Below are 18,490 nucleotides of genomic sequence, written 5' to 3' on the forward strand. Positions count from 1 at the left end.
CATGAAATTTAAATCTAACATCCTGCGTCTTTATGATGTTGATGGTTTAAGTGAAGAGTATTTCTATAAGACACATTCAGAAGTGTGTAGGTGTGTGTGTGTGTAGTGTGTGTAGTGTGGGTAATGAGGTTTCAGTGTCGTCTTGTCTAAGTTTAGAGCTGGTGCTCATTAAATCAGTTTAATGTCTGTCTCAGTGTGTCAGATCAGATGCAGACTCGTGTGGAGCTTCGTCCGTTAATCTTGTGTTCAAATAGATTTGAGATTTCTTTAATGATTATTAGACACTGAGAGATATCAAAACTATTCACCTACTTAAACTTTAAACAAAGACAGACACATTTATTTTTGCACGAACATCATTTAAAACAACATGAACAATCATCATGACTGGGATGTGCAAGGGAGGGGGTAGCCTATGAAACCCAAAAGTGCCTCTATGAAAACCTCACCCACATATTCAAAAACCAAATTTAATTTAAGTTAAAAACAAGAACATAGGAAATAATTAAACGATAACGAAAAATAAGTAGAAAAGTAATTGACTGAACACTAAATATAAGGAAGTAAGGAAAAATACATACATGAATGAATAATACAAAACAATAATAATGAATGAGATAATGAGAAAAAGAAGAAAAAAAAAGAAAAACATATAGATGAAGCAGAAAAAGAACCATAAAACTAATCGATTTCTTATATTCTCTTATATTCAAATCAGTTTAAACCACTTTTATATAAACACAAAGCTTTTTGTAACACTAATAAGTAGAATGACTCCACACTCATGAGCCTGATTGAAGATTTATAACTGTGTTTAGAGTCAGTGGAGGAGGAACGCTGCATAAATGATGATTAACTGATGATTTAAGTTATTACATAAAGTTTCACCAAACTTTATCCCTCTGTATTTCTAGATATAAAAAACATCTGGATGGAGTGTGTGTGTGTGTGTGTGTGTGTGCAGAGCAGTGCAGCCTGTAGGGGGCGCTGTGTGTGTGTGCAGGGCCGGCCCTAGGATGTTGGTGGCCCCCTAAACAAGGTTTTTGTTTGTGGCCCTGCACTCTAAGCGCAAACACCAAATCACTGGTTAAAACTGAATACAGACGTGTTTATCCCTCTGAGGTTTGAGGCCATTTTCTCGACTTTTACATATTTTCTTAACCCCTTCAGACCCTGCGTCCATTGGAATGGACATGACATATTTCTGTCTCTAAACAAATAAATACTCTGTAATTCAATGATGTCAGCAATGCTAGTTACTGATTGGGTCCTGATTATCCAACCACAATCATGTTATGACTTTGAGCACACTCTGAGAGAGTGACAGACATCGGACAAGACAAGCATGGTGGACCGACTGCAGAGAGGGAGGAGGAAGTGCCCATTTTCAGTCAAAAATATAAATTTATGTTCATGCTGGCCAAAGCAATTTGCTGTCAGTATACTTTTAACTGTTACAAGTCATAATATTTTAAGTTATTTTAAACAAATATCATATCATTAATTTGTAGGATTTTTTCAAAGTCCAATGTCCATTGCAGTGGACATCAGGAGTTAGGCGAGGTAAGCCAACACTCAAATGCTTAGTGTCAGTATATAAAGAAACAAAATACCTGTAAGCTTTTCATAGGTAAACCATGGTGTAACAGTTTATTTATTCATGATTATAACATTTTTAATATATATTTTTTGTTCATAATGTTCTCATAATCATAATAATGAGTGTCAAAGACTCCCTTAAACGTCTCGTAAATCTGAACTTGACTCCTTGAATTCAGGCAATGAGGAGGATGTTACCAGGAGTGAGATAGGTGGTAGGCCTAAGTTTAGAAATTAAGAAATTTTTTAATTCTTAGTATGTGGTTTTCATCAATTTAATGTCTTATCTAAATGGAATGGATAAGTATTTGAGAGTGAGAATACATAAAATGAGTTCAAATGTGATTGTTTTGTTATTAGATTCAGAGAGGGACAGTGGAGAGGTTACAGTACATGCATGCCAGAAGAACTTATGTGGCTTATGAGGAGACAGACAGTATAGTGAAAGAGGAGGACAGGAGGAGATGACAGTAGCAAGGAAGGAAGAAATCAAGTGGCGTCACAGGCCATTCACTACAATAATAGGCACATCCTTTTTAGAATGCTCCAATTGATGAGGATCATCCCATAGACCCTATGAAGACATCAAACAATATACTGTATACAGTGGCAAGAAAAAATATGGAATTTCTTAGTTTTCTGCATTAATTAGCAATTCAATGTGATCCGATCTACATCTAAGTCACAAGTATAAACAAACACGATGTGCTTAACCTAATTCCACACAATTATAATAGTTCATGTCTTCATTGAACATGTCCAATAAACATTCACAGTGCAGGTGGAAGAAGTAAGTGAACCCTTGGATTTAATACATGGTTGAACCTCCTTTGGCAGCAAAAACCTCAACCAAACGTTTCCTGTAGCTGCAGATCAGAACTGCACAACACATTGGTCCTTACAGAACTGCTTCAGCTCAGCCATGTTCTTAGGATGTCTGGTGTGAATGGAGGTCATTCCATAGCATACCTATTGGATTCAGGTCTGGGCTCTGACTGGGCCATTCCTTGTCTGTAACAACATCTATCTTGTCTGTAACAACATCTATTGCACGTCTGTCCGTCCTGGGTGAGGGATCCCTCCTCTGTTGCTCACCCTGAGGTTTCTCCTGTTTTTCCCTGTTAAAAGGGTTTCCATGGAGTTTTTCCTCAGTGGATGTGAGGGTCTAAGGACAGAGGATGTTGTTACGATGCCATGTAAAGCCCTTTGAGACAAACTGTTTGTAAAAACGGGCTATACAAATAAAATTGCCTTGCCTTGCCTTGCCAAAGGTGGATTTTCTTTTTTTGAAGCTACTCTAGATTATCTAGGTTGTAGGTTTACTTCAATGTTTAGGCTCATTGTCCTGCTGCATCATGCTATTCTACTGAATTCAGCTAGTGGACAGCCACCCTGACATTATCCTGTAGGAAGTCTTGATAAACTTTTACTTTAAAAAAGAAATACAAAAAATTAAATCTTAGTTTCAACAGTCGACAAAATATTTTCCCATTAGTGTTGTGGAGTGGCAAACGTCAGGCCTGCAATGGAAAGCAAAGCAATTAATGCAGAAAACTAGGAAATTCCAAAGGGTTCATACTATTTCTTGCCACTGTACCTATATTCTACCTAAAGTACAGTATGACATGGTTGACATCATCATGCCAGATTATGATGAAAACAACGAGGCTACCAGATGAAGACTATACATGAAAAAACACATATTTTGTGACAAGTGCGACATCCTCCTCTCTTCTTGCAGGCTTCTATCAAGTTGATGTACATGTTTAGTACTGCACACAAACTCAAAACCATGCAAACATCCAGTTCCAGATGTTTAGGTCATAACTGATTGATTACTATGTGGAAAAACACAACCTTATTTTTCTTAAGTTTTTCTGACATTTTACAGCCTTTTAGTCCTGGCGTCCATTGGAATGGACATGAAAAAATACTATTAAAAACATGAGTTAGCAAAAATGTTTTTTTTCCACTTTGTTTTTATGTTTGAGAGGAGTCAGAATACATAAAAAAAATTTTTTTTTGCTCAGCCAAAAAAATGCGGGTCTGAAGGGGTTAAATGTATCTTTTTAAGATACTTGCAGATGTAACAATACTCAAGTGTTTTATGTCTAAATATTAGAACCTCCGCTGTAAGCACACTGAGGCCAGTTTGTCCTACAACACTGTAGAAAGAAATAATTTAGGACAAATGCTGGAAATTTGAGGTCTGCTTTTTGAAAAATGTCAAATCCCTTGTGAAAACACTCCTTCAGTCATGAGAATGAACTGTTTTGGTGCTTGAAATAGGATATGAATACAGTAATAGATAAGTGTAGAAAACAAGTCTAAAATGAAATTTTGTAAGATTGCTTTTTGAGCACAAATGTTGTCATTCTGCCGTTCTATTTTCACCAAATGTCTCAAATGTGAGATAAAAGAAGCTGAATATTGACTTCACATTACATATAAAGCTCATAGCGTGCACGTGCAGACCTCAGGATGTTTAAATGACTTGATGAACCCCGGTACCTTTCTGATCATGTGGCCCCCCACCTAACGGCTGTGGCCCTAAACAACCACATAGAGGGTTGATGCCAGCGGCCAGTCCTGGCTGTGTGTGTGTGTGTGTGTTACAGCTGAGTGGAGGGAGTGTGTTGTCGAACCTGAGGCGTTAATGTGTTGATGTGACACCATGATGAGCTCCAGTGTGAACGTGCAGGAACATGACGACCAGCTGACGGAGCGCTTTTCATCACGTCGACCACTCAGCTGGATGATTGACAGCAGCAGGTGGAGGAAGAGGAGAAGAGGAAGAAGGAGAATGAAACTGGACCTGAGCAGAGTCACATGACACACACACACACACACACACACAGAGTCTCCCTCCTCCTCATGGTCGTATCCCTCCGCCTCGCAGAATAGTCCCAGTCACATCCTCTTCTCACGTATAGAAAACATCCATGTAACCCTTTAATTACAGGCCATTAATTACATCACATTGTCAAGAAAAAGCCAAGAAATAACGGTCAACTTCACAGTAATGTCATGTTTTTCATACAGACAAAAGATTACACATGATCTTCATGCATTGAATTTTTTGGGAAAGGCCAGAATTTTTCTCCACCAAGTCCTTTGCAATCAATCGTTATTTCTTGGCTATATTTCTCGACATTACTTTGAAATTGACCGTTATTTCTAGGCTATTTCTAGACATTGTGACTCATTTAATTGTTATTTCTTGACATTATCACGTAATGAGCGGCCTGTAAATTCAAAGGTTACCAACACTAGTTTAGTTTTCAAGTCAGTTTGGACGAATACAAATCCCTTTATTAATCCCCAAAGGGAAATTCATTTATATTTATCTGTCAGCTCATCTACCGTCTGCAAAAGAATCAAAAAGCCTGATGGCTAAAGGTACATCCTCTTCCCACAGAATGATCCATCAGTAGTTGACTAACTACGACAGAAACACGACAAAAACAAAGCAAAGGTTGAGTAACAAAAAAGTTACGGATAAGAAATAATAACTTATTATTAGGGATGCTGCGATATTATAATAGATTTTTTTGGTACGATTATTGTCAGAGAAATAATCACGGTATTATGATAACAATATTTTAAATATCTATTAAAATATGACCAATTAATAATCCGCCAGGGGAAGTGTTTGAAATATTCAAGTCATTAATTGTCATCGATACCAAATGTTTTAAGTTAGTTTTAATCTTTTTTTTTTTTAATTACAAATGACACTGTAGCATTTAAATTCCTACCAATTCAATGCTACGTTAGGTAAATGCATCGACCTTTACTTTGGTGCAACATCTGCCGACACAGTTCATACATCATCTTTTTTTGGAAAGTGACGGTATTTAGGAATCTTTACGATCAATTAATTGTGGTGTTTAATACCGCGATTAATTGTGAAAACAAGTAATTGTGACATCCCTACTTATTGTTATTATTATATAGGCTGATGTGTATATGACTTTTATATCCTTATTGGTCCTCAGACTGAGACACAGAAACTTTTCCCTGTTTGTATGAACTCTGTAAATGATGAAGATGAAGATGAGGCTGATGTACAGAGAGCGCTCCGAGCCTCATGGTCGTTAAAGTTGACGAGCCGCCGCCTCCCCGTCACGCTGCGCTCTGATTGGTGGAGCTGTGGTGGTGATGGGTTCCAGCTGTGCAGCTTTAGGTTCTGCTGACTCATGGTTGTGTAACGGCTCAGACACAGACTCACTCTTATGTAACAACACAACACACACTGTCTGTGGACCGGTCCTGGTCCTGGTCCTGGTCCTGGTCCTGGTCCTGGTTCTGGTCCTGGTCCTGGTCCTGGTCCTGGTCCTGGTCCTGGTCTCCCTTCCCCCCTTTTGAACATATTGATCTGTTCTGTCAGATATTGTTGAAAACGATTCTCTGTAGTTTCCCTCAGTGTGTGCTGCTCGGCTAACGGTTTCCATCTGTTTCCAGTCTTTATGCTAAGCTAAGCTAGATAGATAGATAGATACGTTTATTGTCACTGTCATTTCCACAACAACGAAATTAAAAGTGCATCTCCTGCAGTGCAAAAATTCATAAAAACATTTAAAAAAAAAGCATAAAACACACATTAACCACTCATCATTACTCAGCATTAAAACTAGAAAGGACCGATGATGTCACCCATTCTAGTACAAACATACCCTGCAACACACACCCATTATAATCTCAACACTCCTCCAAAAGTGATCATGGTCATTGAACAGTGATTGGTCAAAAAATATATGAGCTATTGAAATGTGGATTAATCGACCAATAGAACGAATCTCCTTGTTGTTTCCATTCTACTTCCGGGTAGAAAACCAGCACGTAATTTGAATGAGATCAGTAACGAACGAGAGTTTAGCTATATATCATATTTTTCACGCCCTATCACCGTTTAGACAAATCTGAAATGATTGAAGAAACATTACTATTTCTGTGTGTGTGTTTTGTGTTGCTATGTGTTGTATTTATTCAGTTTGGGGGAATCACGGTGTCTAGAAAGCATCAGTGGCTCAGCTGACAGGGACAGCTGATGGCAGTAGCTAAGCTAACAGCAGCAGCTAAGCTAACAGCGGTAGCTAAGCTAACAGCAGGACGTCAGCTGTTAAAAACCTCCCGTTGTGGGACACGACATGAAACTACTCCCGTTAGCTCAGTCATGTTGGAACTCAGATATCCGCTGGAGAAAATATTTTTTCATGGAGCGTTTATTGAGTCACTGAGTTATTAAAGTTAAACAGGTAGCTAACCGTTAGCCCGGCTAATCTATGATAACCATGACTAATTACAAAAATGTGCGCACAGAAATAGTAGGCTAATGTTTGTCCAATCATTGGTTTTATAAACTTTACAAACATCAGATTAGTCTAAAACGGTGACATAGTGACGTGAAAAATGAGATAGCGAAACTCTCGTCACTCACTATTGTCCTCATGCTGGTTTTCTACCAGGAAGTAGTTGTAAACAGTAAGGCGATTCGTTCTATAGACAAGACTTGTGTCTACATTTTAAAGTTTGAATGGAGTCTCTAGGTGAAAGTATGCCGCAGCAGTAGATGTTTGAAAAAGTCCAATAATTCATTTTTTGACCTCCCATTCATTTTCTATGAGAAAAGTAGCAGTATAACAACAGTGTCTTGGCCCTGATTAAGCTCCGCCCCTCTGTTTCAGATCCACCTCAGGATGTCTGAGCGGAGGAAGATCCACGTCTTCCTGGGGGCTCCTCCTCCTCCTCCTCCTCCCTCTGACCCCCCCTCAGTGTCTGGACCTGCTGGGTGGAGACACCTGGAGCTCACCTGGACGGACGGACGGCTCCATGCAGCAGGTGAGGCGTTCAGGGACCAGATTCCCTAGGAAATCCTACTTCCCATACATGAACGAGCAACAAATGTTGCACAAAGGTCCAGTCCCATGCCAGATTTGCTCAGATGCAAACAATGGGCAGTATTCCTCATGGGGGGGGGGGGGATTTAAAGGTTGAATATGTAGAATCTTTATTAAAAGCTATATTTAAAAAAAAAAAAAAACATCCACGGGGCGTTTTGAGGGGTACAGAATGAAAGTATTGCTTTTCCATAAAAACATTTTTTTTAGTCTGAATTAATGTTTTTAAATTTTTTTGACGGGCTCGACAATGACTTTCTGTCAACGTTCTGTTTACATTCGTACCTTCCCGTAGCCGACACGTGGCTCAGTTCTCCGCTGTTTTCCTGCCTCCTCCCGGTCGTATGCGTTTGTTTCCAACGCATACGACCAAAATTCCTAACAAACCAACCGCACATCCAACTTTCAACAAAATGTCGCTCCAATACTTTAGAAACTAAGTCTGAAATTTTCCCGACCGCTGCTGCAAATCAGCTTTAATTTTGGTTTGTTTGTTTTTTTCCAGACGAGGCAGGAAACCAATCAGAGGGAGGAGGTGATGAAGCGAACGCGGGTCGAGGCCACGCCCCCCCGGAAGCTGATTGGACCACAGAGACGGCGTCACGGCATCAAGCAGAAGAACCAGGTCCAGAAGAACCTGAAGAACCAGAAGAAGACGAGGGTCAGTGTTCGGCCTCAGTTCACGAGTATCTGGACCGATGCTTCCCTGCAGCTCAACCAGGACCAGGACCAGGACCAGAACCAGGACCTGGACCAGGACCAGGTACTTTTATCAACTTAAGAACATATCCAGAATTAAAGGGACAACGAGGAGTTTTGTTAAAGTGAAGTGTTTTCACACTACATTTATGAGCCTCCGCACCGTGAAATTCTTTGACCGGCGCAAGACAGACTCATGTTTTCATTCATCAAGAATTAAAGTCAGAGGTTGGAAGACGATCACATACCGTCGTAGTTCCCACCATAAACGGAGATTCGGCGGCGTTATTCTCATGACTCGCCACGAAACCGAAAGTAAAGAAACGCTGGTCGGCTCGCCCAGCATTTCCACCACCACTAATAATAACAAAATAACCATAGAGACAAAACCATAGATTTATCTAAAATGGACCATTAACAAGTGGTAACGTAGATTCATCCACATTAATATCAGACTTTTTTATAACCAAATAGAAACTCCTCGTTGTCCCTTTAAGAGCTTAAAACTTGATCTATTTTCTTTTATTTTACTTTTATTTGCTCTGTTTTTAGTGTTTTGTTTGTTTTTATTCTGTTTTATGCTTCTTTTTTTAATGTTTTGTCTTTATGTAAAGCACATTGAGTTGCCTTGGTATGAAATGCGCTATATAAATAAAGATGCCTTGCCTTACTGATCCAGGACCAGGACCAGGACCAGGACCAGGACCAGGACCAGGACCAGAGCCCCCCCTCTGCCTCAGGACTCAGTTCCTGTCCACCTGGACTCTGAGTCAGGCCTTAGTCCTGAGGGGCCGACGCTGCAGCCAATCAGCAGCCAGCCCTGAGAAAGCCCCGCCCCCCTCCCTCTCCTCCTCCTCCTCCAGCACGCCGGATCTCTTCTCCCCCCTGACTCCGCCCCCCCAGGGCCCCTCCCCCTCCCCCTCCTCCCCCGAGCTCTTCAGTCCCCCCTCCCCCCGCCGGGCCGAGGAAGGGGGCGTGGTCCTGGAGGTCACCACGGACGGCGTGTTGCTGTGCTCACAGGGGGCGGAGCCAGAGGGGGCGGAGTCAAATGAGCCAAAGGGGGCGGAGCCAAAGGCCGCCGCCGCCGACTCCCCCGATGTCAAGAGAGCGCGAGTCTCTGACAAACTATCAGGTCCCACCACGCCGCTGGCCGGTCGCCGCGGTAACACCACGCCGCTGGCCGGTCGCCGCGGTAACACCACGCCGCTGGCCGGTCGCCGCGGTAACACCACGCCGCTGGCCCAGTGTCAGAGCGCCGGGTCGAGGTGCTCGGTCCTGGTGGCCGTAGTTCACCCGTGTCACCTGAAGGAGGTGCAGGTGAGACGATCTATCTATCTATCTATCTATCTATCTATCTATCTATCTATCTATCTATTTATCTATCTATCTATCTATCTATCTATCTATCTATCTATCTATCTATCTATCTATCTATCTATCTATCTATCTATCTATCTATCCATCTATCCATCTATCTATCTATCTATCCCCCTTTCTTTCTGTCTTTCTACCCCCTTTCTCTGTCTTTTTACTCCCTTCTTTCTTTCTTTCTACCCCTCGCTCTCTGTCTGTCTTTCTCTCTTTCTTTATTTCTTTCCATCTACTTTCTTTCTTTCTTTCTTTCTTTCTTTCTTTCTTTCTTTCTTTCTTTCTTTCTTTCTACCCCTCTCCCTCTGTCTTTTTCTTTCTTCCGTTCTGTCTTTCTACACCCCTTGTCTGTCTTTTTACTTCTTTCTTTCTTTCTTTCTTTCTTTCTTTCTTTCTTTCTTTCTTTCTTTCCATCTACCCTGTTTCTCTGTCTTTTTCTTTCTTTCTTTCTTTCTTTCTTTCTTTCTTTCTTTCTTTCTTTCTTTCCATCTACCCTGTTTCTCTGTCTTTTTCTTTCTTTCTTTCTTTCTTTCTTTCTTTCTTTCTTTCTTTCTTTCTTTCTACCCCTCTCTCTCTGTCTTTTTCTTTCTTTCTTTCTTTCTTTCTTTCTACCCCTCTCTCTCTGTCTTTTTCTTTCTTTCTTTCTTTCTACCCCTCTCTGTCTTTTTCTTTCTTTCTTTCTTTCTTTCTTTCTTTCTTTCTTTCTTTCTTTCTTTCTTTCTTTCTTTCCATCTACCCTGTTTCTTTCTTTCTTTCTTTCTTTCTTTCTTTCTTTCTTTCTTTCTTTCTTTCTACCCCTCTCTCTCTGTCTTTTTCTTTCTTTCTTTCTACCCCCTTTCTCTGTCTTTTTGCTTCCATCTTCAGCTGCTTTCAGCATCATTTTCTAGTTACCATCATTATCTCACCACTTCCTGTTTGTGGCCTGCTGCTGCCAGGTGAGGTCCGGGCCGTCGGCGGGGGCGACCGTCCCCCTGGCGACCGTGGTGGTGACGGACCAGTCGGCCGTGGAGATGAAGGTGGTGCTGTGGCGGCGCGCGGCGTTCTGGGTGCTGACCGTGAGTCCTGGAGACATCCTGCTCATCACAGGTTATTATTATTATTTATTATTAAACTAATAAACTAAACTAAACAGGTCGGTCACATGACTCAGCTCAACGCCTGCAGTCGTCACATGTCCTTAGTTTTTCATCATAGTTAAAGCTCTCAGTAAGCGATCCGGTGGTTTTGTCTAACTTCTTGTCAGCCGATGGAGTTAGCAGCCCCCGCCCTCGTCATGGATCTATTGGTCCTCATCCCTACGTCACCACATTCAGGCGCATCCCTTGGCTGCACACACAGAGAGGACTGCCCCTTTATGCCGTTCTCTCTCCTCATTGGATAAAGGTTGTAGGATACAAGGAAAGTTTTCTCCTGGGCTCAGAGCAGAGCAGAGTGACTGACAGACCCGTGTTTCAGACCAAACGCTCTATAGAAGTGATTGCTGTCGGAAGATACAACTATTTAAGACTTATATTAACACAAACACCTCTGTTTTTATTTAGTCGAGTTTTAGTCGACTAAAAGTCTGAGTGTTTTAGTTTTATATGAGTTTTTAAAAAAAAGTCACTGTCTTAGTCTCCTTTTAGGAAATGAAAGCTGCTGATAGTACGACGAAGTATTAGGGCCACATTGACAAATAAAAAAATCACAAACTTCGAGAATAAGGTCGTAAATTTACGACTTTATTCTCGTAATGTTATGACTTTTTTCTCGTAGGAAATGTACGACTTTATTCTTGTAAATTTACGACTTTTTTCTCGTAGGAAATGTACAACTTTATTCTCGTAAATTACGACTTTATTCTCGTAATTTATGACTTTATTCTCGTAATATTATGACTTTTTTCTCGTAGGAAATGTATAACTTTATTCTCGTAATTTACGACTTTATTCTGCGAAGTCTGCGTTTTTTTTGTGTTTTTTTTCTCAGTGTGGCTCTAACACTCCATCGTATGCAGACATGGAAAATGTTCTGATTTGCTCATTTAGCCTATATTTACACGGAAATGATCTGAACAAGAAACGCAAAAGTGGCGTTGCGTTCTCACTTTTTATTCCGCGCTCAGACGAGCGTTTTTTGGGGGGAAATCTGCGTACAACATAAAATTCCGCAAACTTTTGCATCACCGTATGCAAAAAAAAAAAAAGAAATCAAAACCAAAACATGGCAACACGAACAAAAACTGACAATTTTGTCTGGACAGACGAGGAGGTGTTTTGTTGGAGAGTTATCGCTCCAAACACCGCTAGATTATAAAACCACAAAGGAACAACAGGCCGTGAAGTCGGACTGGGAGTTCGTCGGAAATAATCCGACATGTTTGTTGTTATTTTGCTGTACTATTTATTCCATGTATTTATTGTTTATTTATTGTTTTATTAACAATGTTGTCTATTGTCTTATAGTTCCAAGTGTTCCTGTTTGAGCTTTGCAAATCCTTTTCCAATGTGTGCAAATAAACTGACTCTGACTCTGGCGCCTGTGACGTAAGCGCGTACGCAACGTGAGCAGATCGGAACAGACTTTTGCGTCGTTTTTACTGTTTAGACGGGAACGCTAAACGCTGAAGTTTTTATTTTGTAAACTACATTTTCGTCCCGTCTTTTTTCGCCAACGATGTTGCGTGTTGGTAACGGTCACAGTGTCACATGACGACGGCGCCGTCTCATCATCGTCTCGTCTAAGTCACTGAAAAAAGAAAAAGAAATTAACACTACACGCTCATTAACATATCAGGAAGTGATGTCACACCAGAGCGTCATATTTTCATGGAAACATCTGGACTCAAAGACACGTGTGTGTGTGTGTGTGTGTGTGTGTGTGTGTGTGTGTGTGTGTGTGTGTGTGTGTGTGTGTCAGGCCTCCAGGTGAGTGAGGACCGGTGGAGAGGTGAGACGCTGCTTCAGTCGACCTTCAGCAGTAAACTCTTCGCCCTCGGACAAGTCGCCGCCTCCACCTCAGCGCCAGGTACAGCTAGGCTCCGCCCCCTTTACTGCAGCCAATCAGCAGCCTGCTCAGCTTTACTGCAGCCAATCAGCAGCCTGCTCAACTCATTTCATTAAATCCAGTGATCTGATTGGTTGTTAACCGTGGTATAATGAGCAGTTACCACGGCTACTATTCTAAAGCCTTATCACAGCGTAGGCTATCACTCCGCGTCAGGCACGTATGACTGGTATGAATGGAAGTTGTTGTCATGTATCCATGACAACGGACTGGTGCAGTCCGTAGACAAAGACAGTTGATGTTTTTACGATGTTAAAAATGTAGTAAAGTAGTGTAATTGACATGTTTAAGGTGAACTTTGACCTCCAGAGGGTTAACAATGGTAGAGGGGACTGAAATTGAAATTGATGCTTATTCCTCTTTCATATTGTCATTATTGGTAACCGTTTTATAAAAGCAATATATCACTCCGTGGTCTATGCTCATTCTACCACTCTAAGGGGCGTTGTTCCCCCTTAGAGTGGTAGAATGAGCAGAGACCACGGCCTGGAGTGATATATGGTGTATGCTCAATATACCACGGCTAACAACCAATCAGATAGCTGGATTTCACCTTTCCGTTTTATAATGCTTAATTATACAAGGACGAAATTAAGAACAACGTACAGCATGGTACAATATCACAACCATAGACTGTAAAAAGAATGGACGTAGCGTCCGTGTCGTCCCCCACTGGTTCTGGGGAGTCGTTTTTGTGACTCCAACATGGCGGCCTGAACAGCGCCATGTTGGATTGGCCGGCCGAGAACCCGCCCACTGGCCTCGAAGCAGCTGTCCACGGAGCTGCTCGGACCTGTCACTCAACGTTTCCGCGCCCTAATTGGCCAGAGTTTTAACCTAATAACAGTAAAACGGTAGAGTTTAAAAACAGTTCACCCCCCTCAGAGTGTGTGTGGGGGTAGAAACTATCGGTTGAGACCAGAAAACGTTCTGACACCAGGCTTTGATCATGTTTATTGAGGATGTAAAGTGGGTGATTTTAACATGGGGGTCTATGGAGAATGCTGCTTTCTGACACCAGCCCCCAGAGGAAGAAGAGGGGATTGCAGCTTCACTTCTCAGACCCACAACTGCCCCCTTGGTCACAACTGAATAACTGAAGCCCCCCCCCCCTCCTCTCTCTCCCTCTCTCTCTTCAGTTCCTCAGCAGGTTGATGCTCGCTCGCTCGCTGCTCTGTGTGAGTACCTGCGGGAGCGGCGCCCCCTGCTGGCAGCGTCGTTGCCACGGCGACGCCCCCCACCGGACCTGACACGCCTCCCGTACGCCGCACTGAGGTCACTGGAGGTCAACACGCTGGTTCACGCCCTACTGCGCGTCACACACACACACATGAGCTCAGGTGAGTTTCACACACACACACACACAGAGGGGAACAGTGTGTATTAGAGTTCACTAAAACTAAAACTAGCAGTGAAAAAATAATTTAGGTGATACAATTTCAAAAAAAAAAAAAAACGTTTAAAAATGTCAAGAAAAAGTGGAAAAATGTATGAAAAAAGGTTTTAAAATTCTAGAAAAAGTGATAAAATTTCTACAGAAAAAAAAAATTCTACAAAAAAGTGATACAATTTCTAAAAAAAAAAAAAAAAACATTTAAAAATGTTAAGAAAAAACTGGTAAAATTTCAAAAAGTTGGGGACCCCCTTGAACCCTCTCTGGACCCCTGGGGGTCCCCGGACCCGATTTTGAGAACCACTGATTTATGGGATGCAACTTAAAAGGGAAAATCCCACAAAAGTGGAAGTTCATCTTCAGAGGTCTGACAGAGGCTTTCTCCTAAAACCTCAACAACTACAACTACGACTACGACTAACGGGATGTTCCCACCAAACGCGATGAACGTGATTGAATCGCGCGTCAAGTGAAATCGCGCCGCGCTAGACGCTCCAGTTTTGACGCTGGTTCAATATGCAAAAAACGCCTCGTCGCGCCATCGTGTCGCGCGACGAGCCCGCCCAAACAACAACATTTCTCCATCTATTTCATTCTCTGGCTGAGATAACCACCGTCGCTGCACTGTTCCTGTCCCTGTAGATGGGACAGGAACAGCGGTGCGAGTCTCTGGCTGCAGGAGGAGGAGGAGGAGACAGCTCCGAGAACTACTGTGTGACTGACCGCCTGTTGAGTGCTTTGGGACGGGGCGGCGGCTCACAGCGCCCGCTGGTTGAAAACAGCAGTGATAACGTGCTTTCAGGTCCGAATATCCAAACCAAAAACGTTTTTAAACGTTTGTAACAGCACCGGAAAAGCAGCACTGAAGAGCTGTGGCTTTGCTGCAGCTCATGGGGATCTGAATAATAAACTAAACTAAACCTGATAACTTCTAATGTTGTCAACAGACTCGCTCTGACTAAACTGCCAAGGGAACACCAGTACGTCCGTACGTCAGCACGTCGGTGACGATCTCAAAGCTGATTGGCTGTCGCGGCGCGTCTTCACGCGAATTCGCCGCAAAAGTTCAATTATTTCAACTCGAGCGATGAAGCGTCATGGCGCCGGGCGACGCGATGGAGGCGATTTTTCGCGGCCAACGCGTCCATCGCGCCGCCCGGCGCGATGACGCGTCTAATCGCGTGTTTGCATTGACTTTACATGTAATCTCGACGCGCGATGAAGCGTCATCGCGTTTGGTGGGAACACCCCGTAAGACTAAATAAAAACTCCTCTAAAATAAAATAAAAAATCTAAAACTGCTTCATCAAAACTAAACTGAAACAAAAAAGCAAAATGAAAAAAAACCAATGAACATTTTAAAACTATAATAACCTTGCTGTGTGTGTGTGTGTGTGTCTGTGTGTGTGTGTGTGTGTGTGTGTGTGTGTGTGTGTGTGTGTGTCAGCGTGGCGCAGCGGGGCGGAGTCTCGCTGCAGGTCGGCTCGCCAGCCGGTCGCCGTGGTGACGGTGGAGCAGCCGGGGGGTCAGCAGGGGGCGCTGCTGCTGTGGGGGGCGGCGGTGGACTGGTTACCACGGCTACACACAGGCAGAGGTAACACACACACACACACACACACACACACACACACACACACACACACACACACACACACACACACACACACACACACACACACACTGACCTGTCTCCCTCAGCGCTGGTCTGGGACGTCCGTGTGCTCCTGGTGAGGGAGGGGTTAACCCCCGAGCAGCCGGAGCTTCACTCCACCCCCTGGACTCGGCTCCGCCCCCTCGACCGCTCCGACCGCCGCGCGCTCGCCTTCATCACCACGGCAACACGCCGCCCAACAGGAAGCAGCAGCAGCAGCAGCAGCGTGGAGCTGGACCTGGACACGCTGCTGTCACAGAGACACAGCGGTGAGTCACCTCCTCTTTAAAGGAGAATTACCATCTTTTTACAATCTGGACCTTATTTCTAGCATAAAATCCGATCATTTCCTCCCCCAGATAACTTTGGTGTCATTCCAAGTGGTTGTGATGAAATGAGCTCCAGCCGAGAGGCGCGTATATCCGTATAATGGAGTCTACAGGGCAGCAGAATGCAGCCTCTAAATAACACATTATCTGCAGAGAAACTCCTTCATTTCACCAATATTTAGTTCTGATAGGCTAGTGCTATTCCCCTCTGAGTCCGGGGTTAGCTGTTATCAACATCCGGGGTCTGTAGGTTGACCTACTGACCTCTGACCTGGATGATGTCATCTCTGAGCGCCGCGCGGCTCATTCTGATAATAATCATTCTGCTTCGGCATTCGGGTCCATTTTTATCTCAACCAGCCGGAGCTTTAGCTTTCCAAGAATATTTGTCTCATTTCTTGTCAAAATGTCTCATTTCTAGTCAAAACTAATCTCTTTCCACTTAAAATAAGACTCATCACCTAAAAATTAACTTGTTTTTAGATCATTTTCACTTGTTTCAAACAAATTTTCACTTGAAATAAGTAGAAAAATCTGCCAGTGAAAGAAAGTTTTTTGTGCTTGTAATAAGAAAGAAAAACTTGCTCCACTATCAGATGATTTCAAGTGAAAATCTGCTTGAAAGAAGTAAAAAGTGTCTAAAAACAAGCTGCTTTTTAATGTTTTGAGTCTTATTTTAAGTAGAATGAGATTTGTTTTGACTAGAAATAAGACAAATATTCTTGGTAAGATTTAGAGTTTTTGCAGTGTGTGGAAGCTGAACTTCATCCAGCTGCTCATTTTGTTCTGACAAGTCAGAAACACGTAGAAACGGACCGTAGCATTAGCGGTAGCAACAAGCTCAGAGATGACATCATCCAGGTCAGAGGTCAGTAGGTCAACCTACAGACCCCGGATGTTGATAACAGCTAACCCCGGACTCAGAGGGGAATAGCACTAGCCTATCACAACTAAATCTTGGTGAAATGAAGGAGTTTCTCTGCAGATAATGTGTTATTTAGAGGCTGCATTCTGCTGCCCTGTAGACTCCATTATACGGATATACGCGCCTCTCGGCTGGAGCTCATTTCATCACAACCACTTGGAATGACACCAAAGTTATCTGGGGGAGGAAATGATCGGAGTTTATCCTAGAAATAAGGTCCAGATTGTAAAAAAAACCCAGTAATTACCCTTTAATGTCCCACCTGGTCTCTGATGTCATGATGACATCACAGTGACATCACGGTGACATCACGTGTGCTTCCTTCCTCCTCCTCCAGGTGAGGTGGAGCTCCGAGTCCACGTCACCTCCTTCCACTTCCGGGACGCTCCGTCCTCCCAGAATGCACCTCGGCCGGCGGTCCTGGACGGCTCGGCCCCGCTGGACGTCGTCATGGAGACGCTGAGCGGTGACATCACCTACAGCGGCTGCGCCCGCTGCGGCGCCGAGCTGGAGACCGACGCCAACGGGATCTACGGCCCCTGTTACCCCTGTCTGCCCCACACCGCCGTCCGCCGCTACTACAGGTGATGACCTCACCGTTTAGTTTAGTTTATTAGTTTAACAAGGGACAGTGTGCAATTACATTAATCATTTAAAGGCCCATGCTGTGCACTTTTCTCTGGGTTTATTTCCCTAACAAGATGTATCATTGGTTTTGAGTACCTGTGATCTGTTTAACCCTCTATGGTACCATGTTGTCCTCAGGCAACATACCACTTTTTGGCCTGTCACATCTCCACAATTCATCCCATTTAATGCTGTAATACTTTAAAAAAGAGAGGAGACCTTAGAGAACCAATAACAATGCTTTAATTTATCACATGACTTTCAAGAAGCCACTGAAACCCTTTTCTGCAGACTTTTTCAAAGGAAACAGGTTTGCCATTTTGCTCCACTAAAACGGTCTGAAAACATACAGTAACTTCCTGGCCCTTTTTCATCTGGAAAAAAATATATTTACACTAATAGATTAGTAAAGTTTAATTTTTAATAGTTCCATGCAATTTATTTACTTATTAAATAATGGAAACTTGTTAAAATGCACCTGTTGCCCCAAAGCAACAACGTACCATTATAGAAAATTGCAATGTTGCCTTGAGGCAACAGTGGACCATTATGGAATCAATATTGCATTATGAGACTATGGTGGTGTGTGTTTAGGTGTAAATATAATGTTCAAAAACATATAATTCATCATAATTTTGTTTTTTATCCTTAATAAATGTGATTTTGGATGCAGTAAAGTAAACATCAGGCTGTTATGATGAGGAAGATGAGGATGAGGCCAGTGAAGGTGAAAGTCTACAGAGACTGGTGTTTCTAATACAGTATATGACGAACCGTAATGGTACAATGTTGCCTACAGGCAACAAATCCCCAAAACTTCCAAAAATAAATAATTAAAAAAAAATGTCTTTAGATTATGTTTATTTAGTCTATTTTGAGACATAAAAACACTCCAAACATTTTTTCCCCACTGGCATCATAATGCAGCGTAACCATAGAGGGTTAATATCGTTC

The sequence above is a fragment of the Trachurus trachurus genome (genome assembly GCF_905171665.1).
Source record: "Trachurus trachurus genome assembly, chromosome: 15".
Taxonomy (NCBI): Eukaryota; Metazoa; Chordata; class Actinopteri; order Carangiformes; family Carangidae; genus Trachurus; species Trachurus trachurus.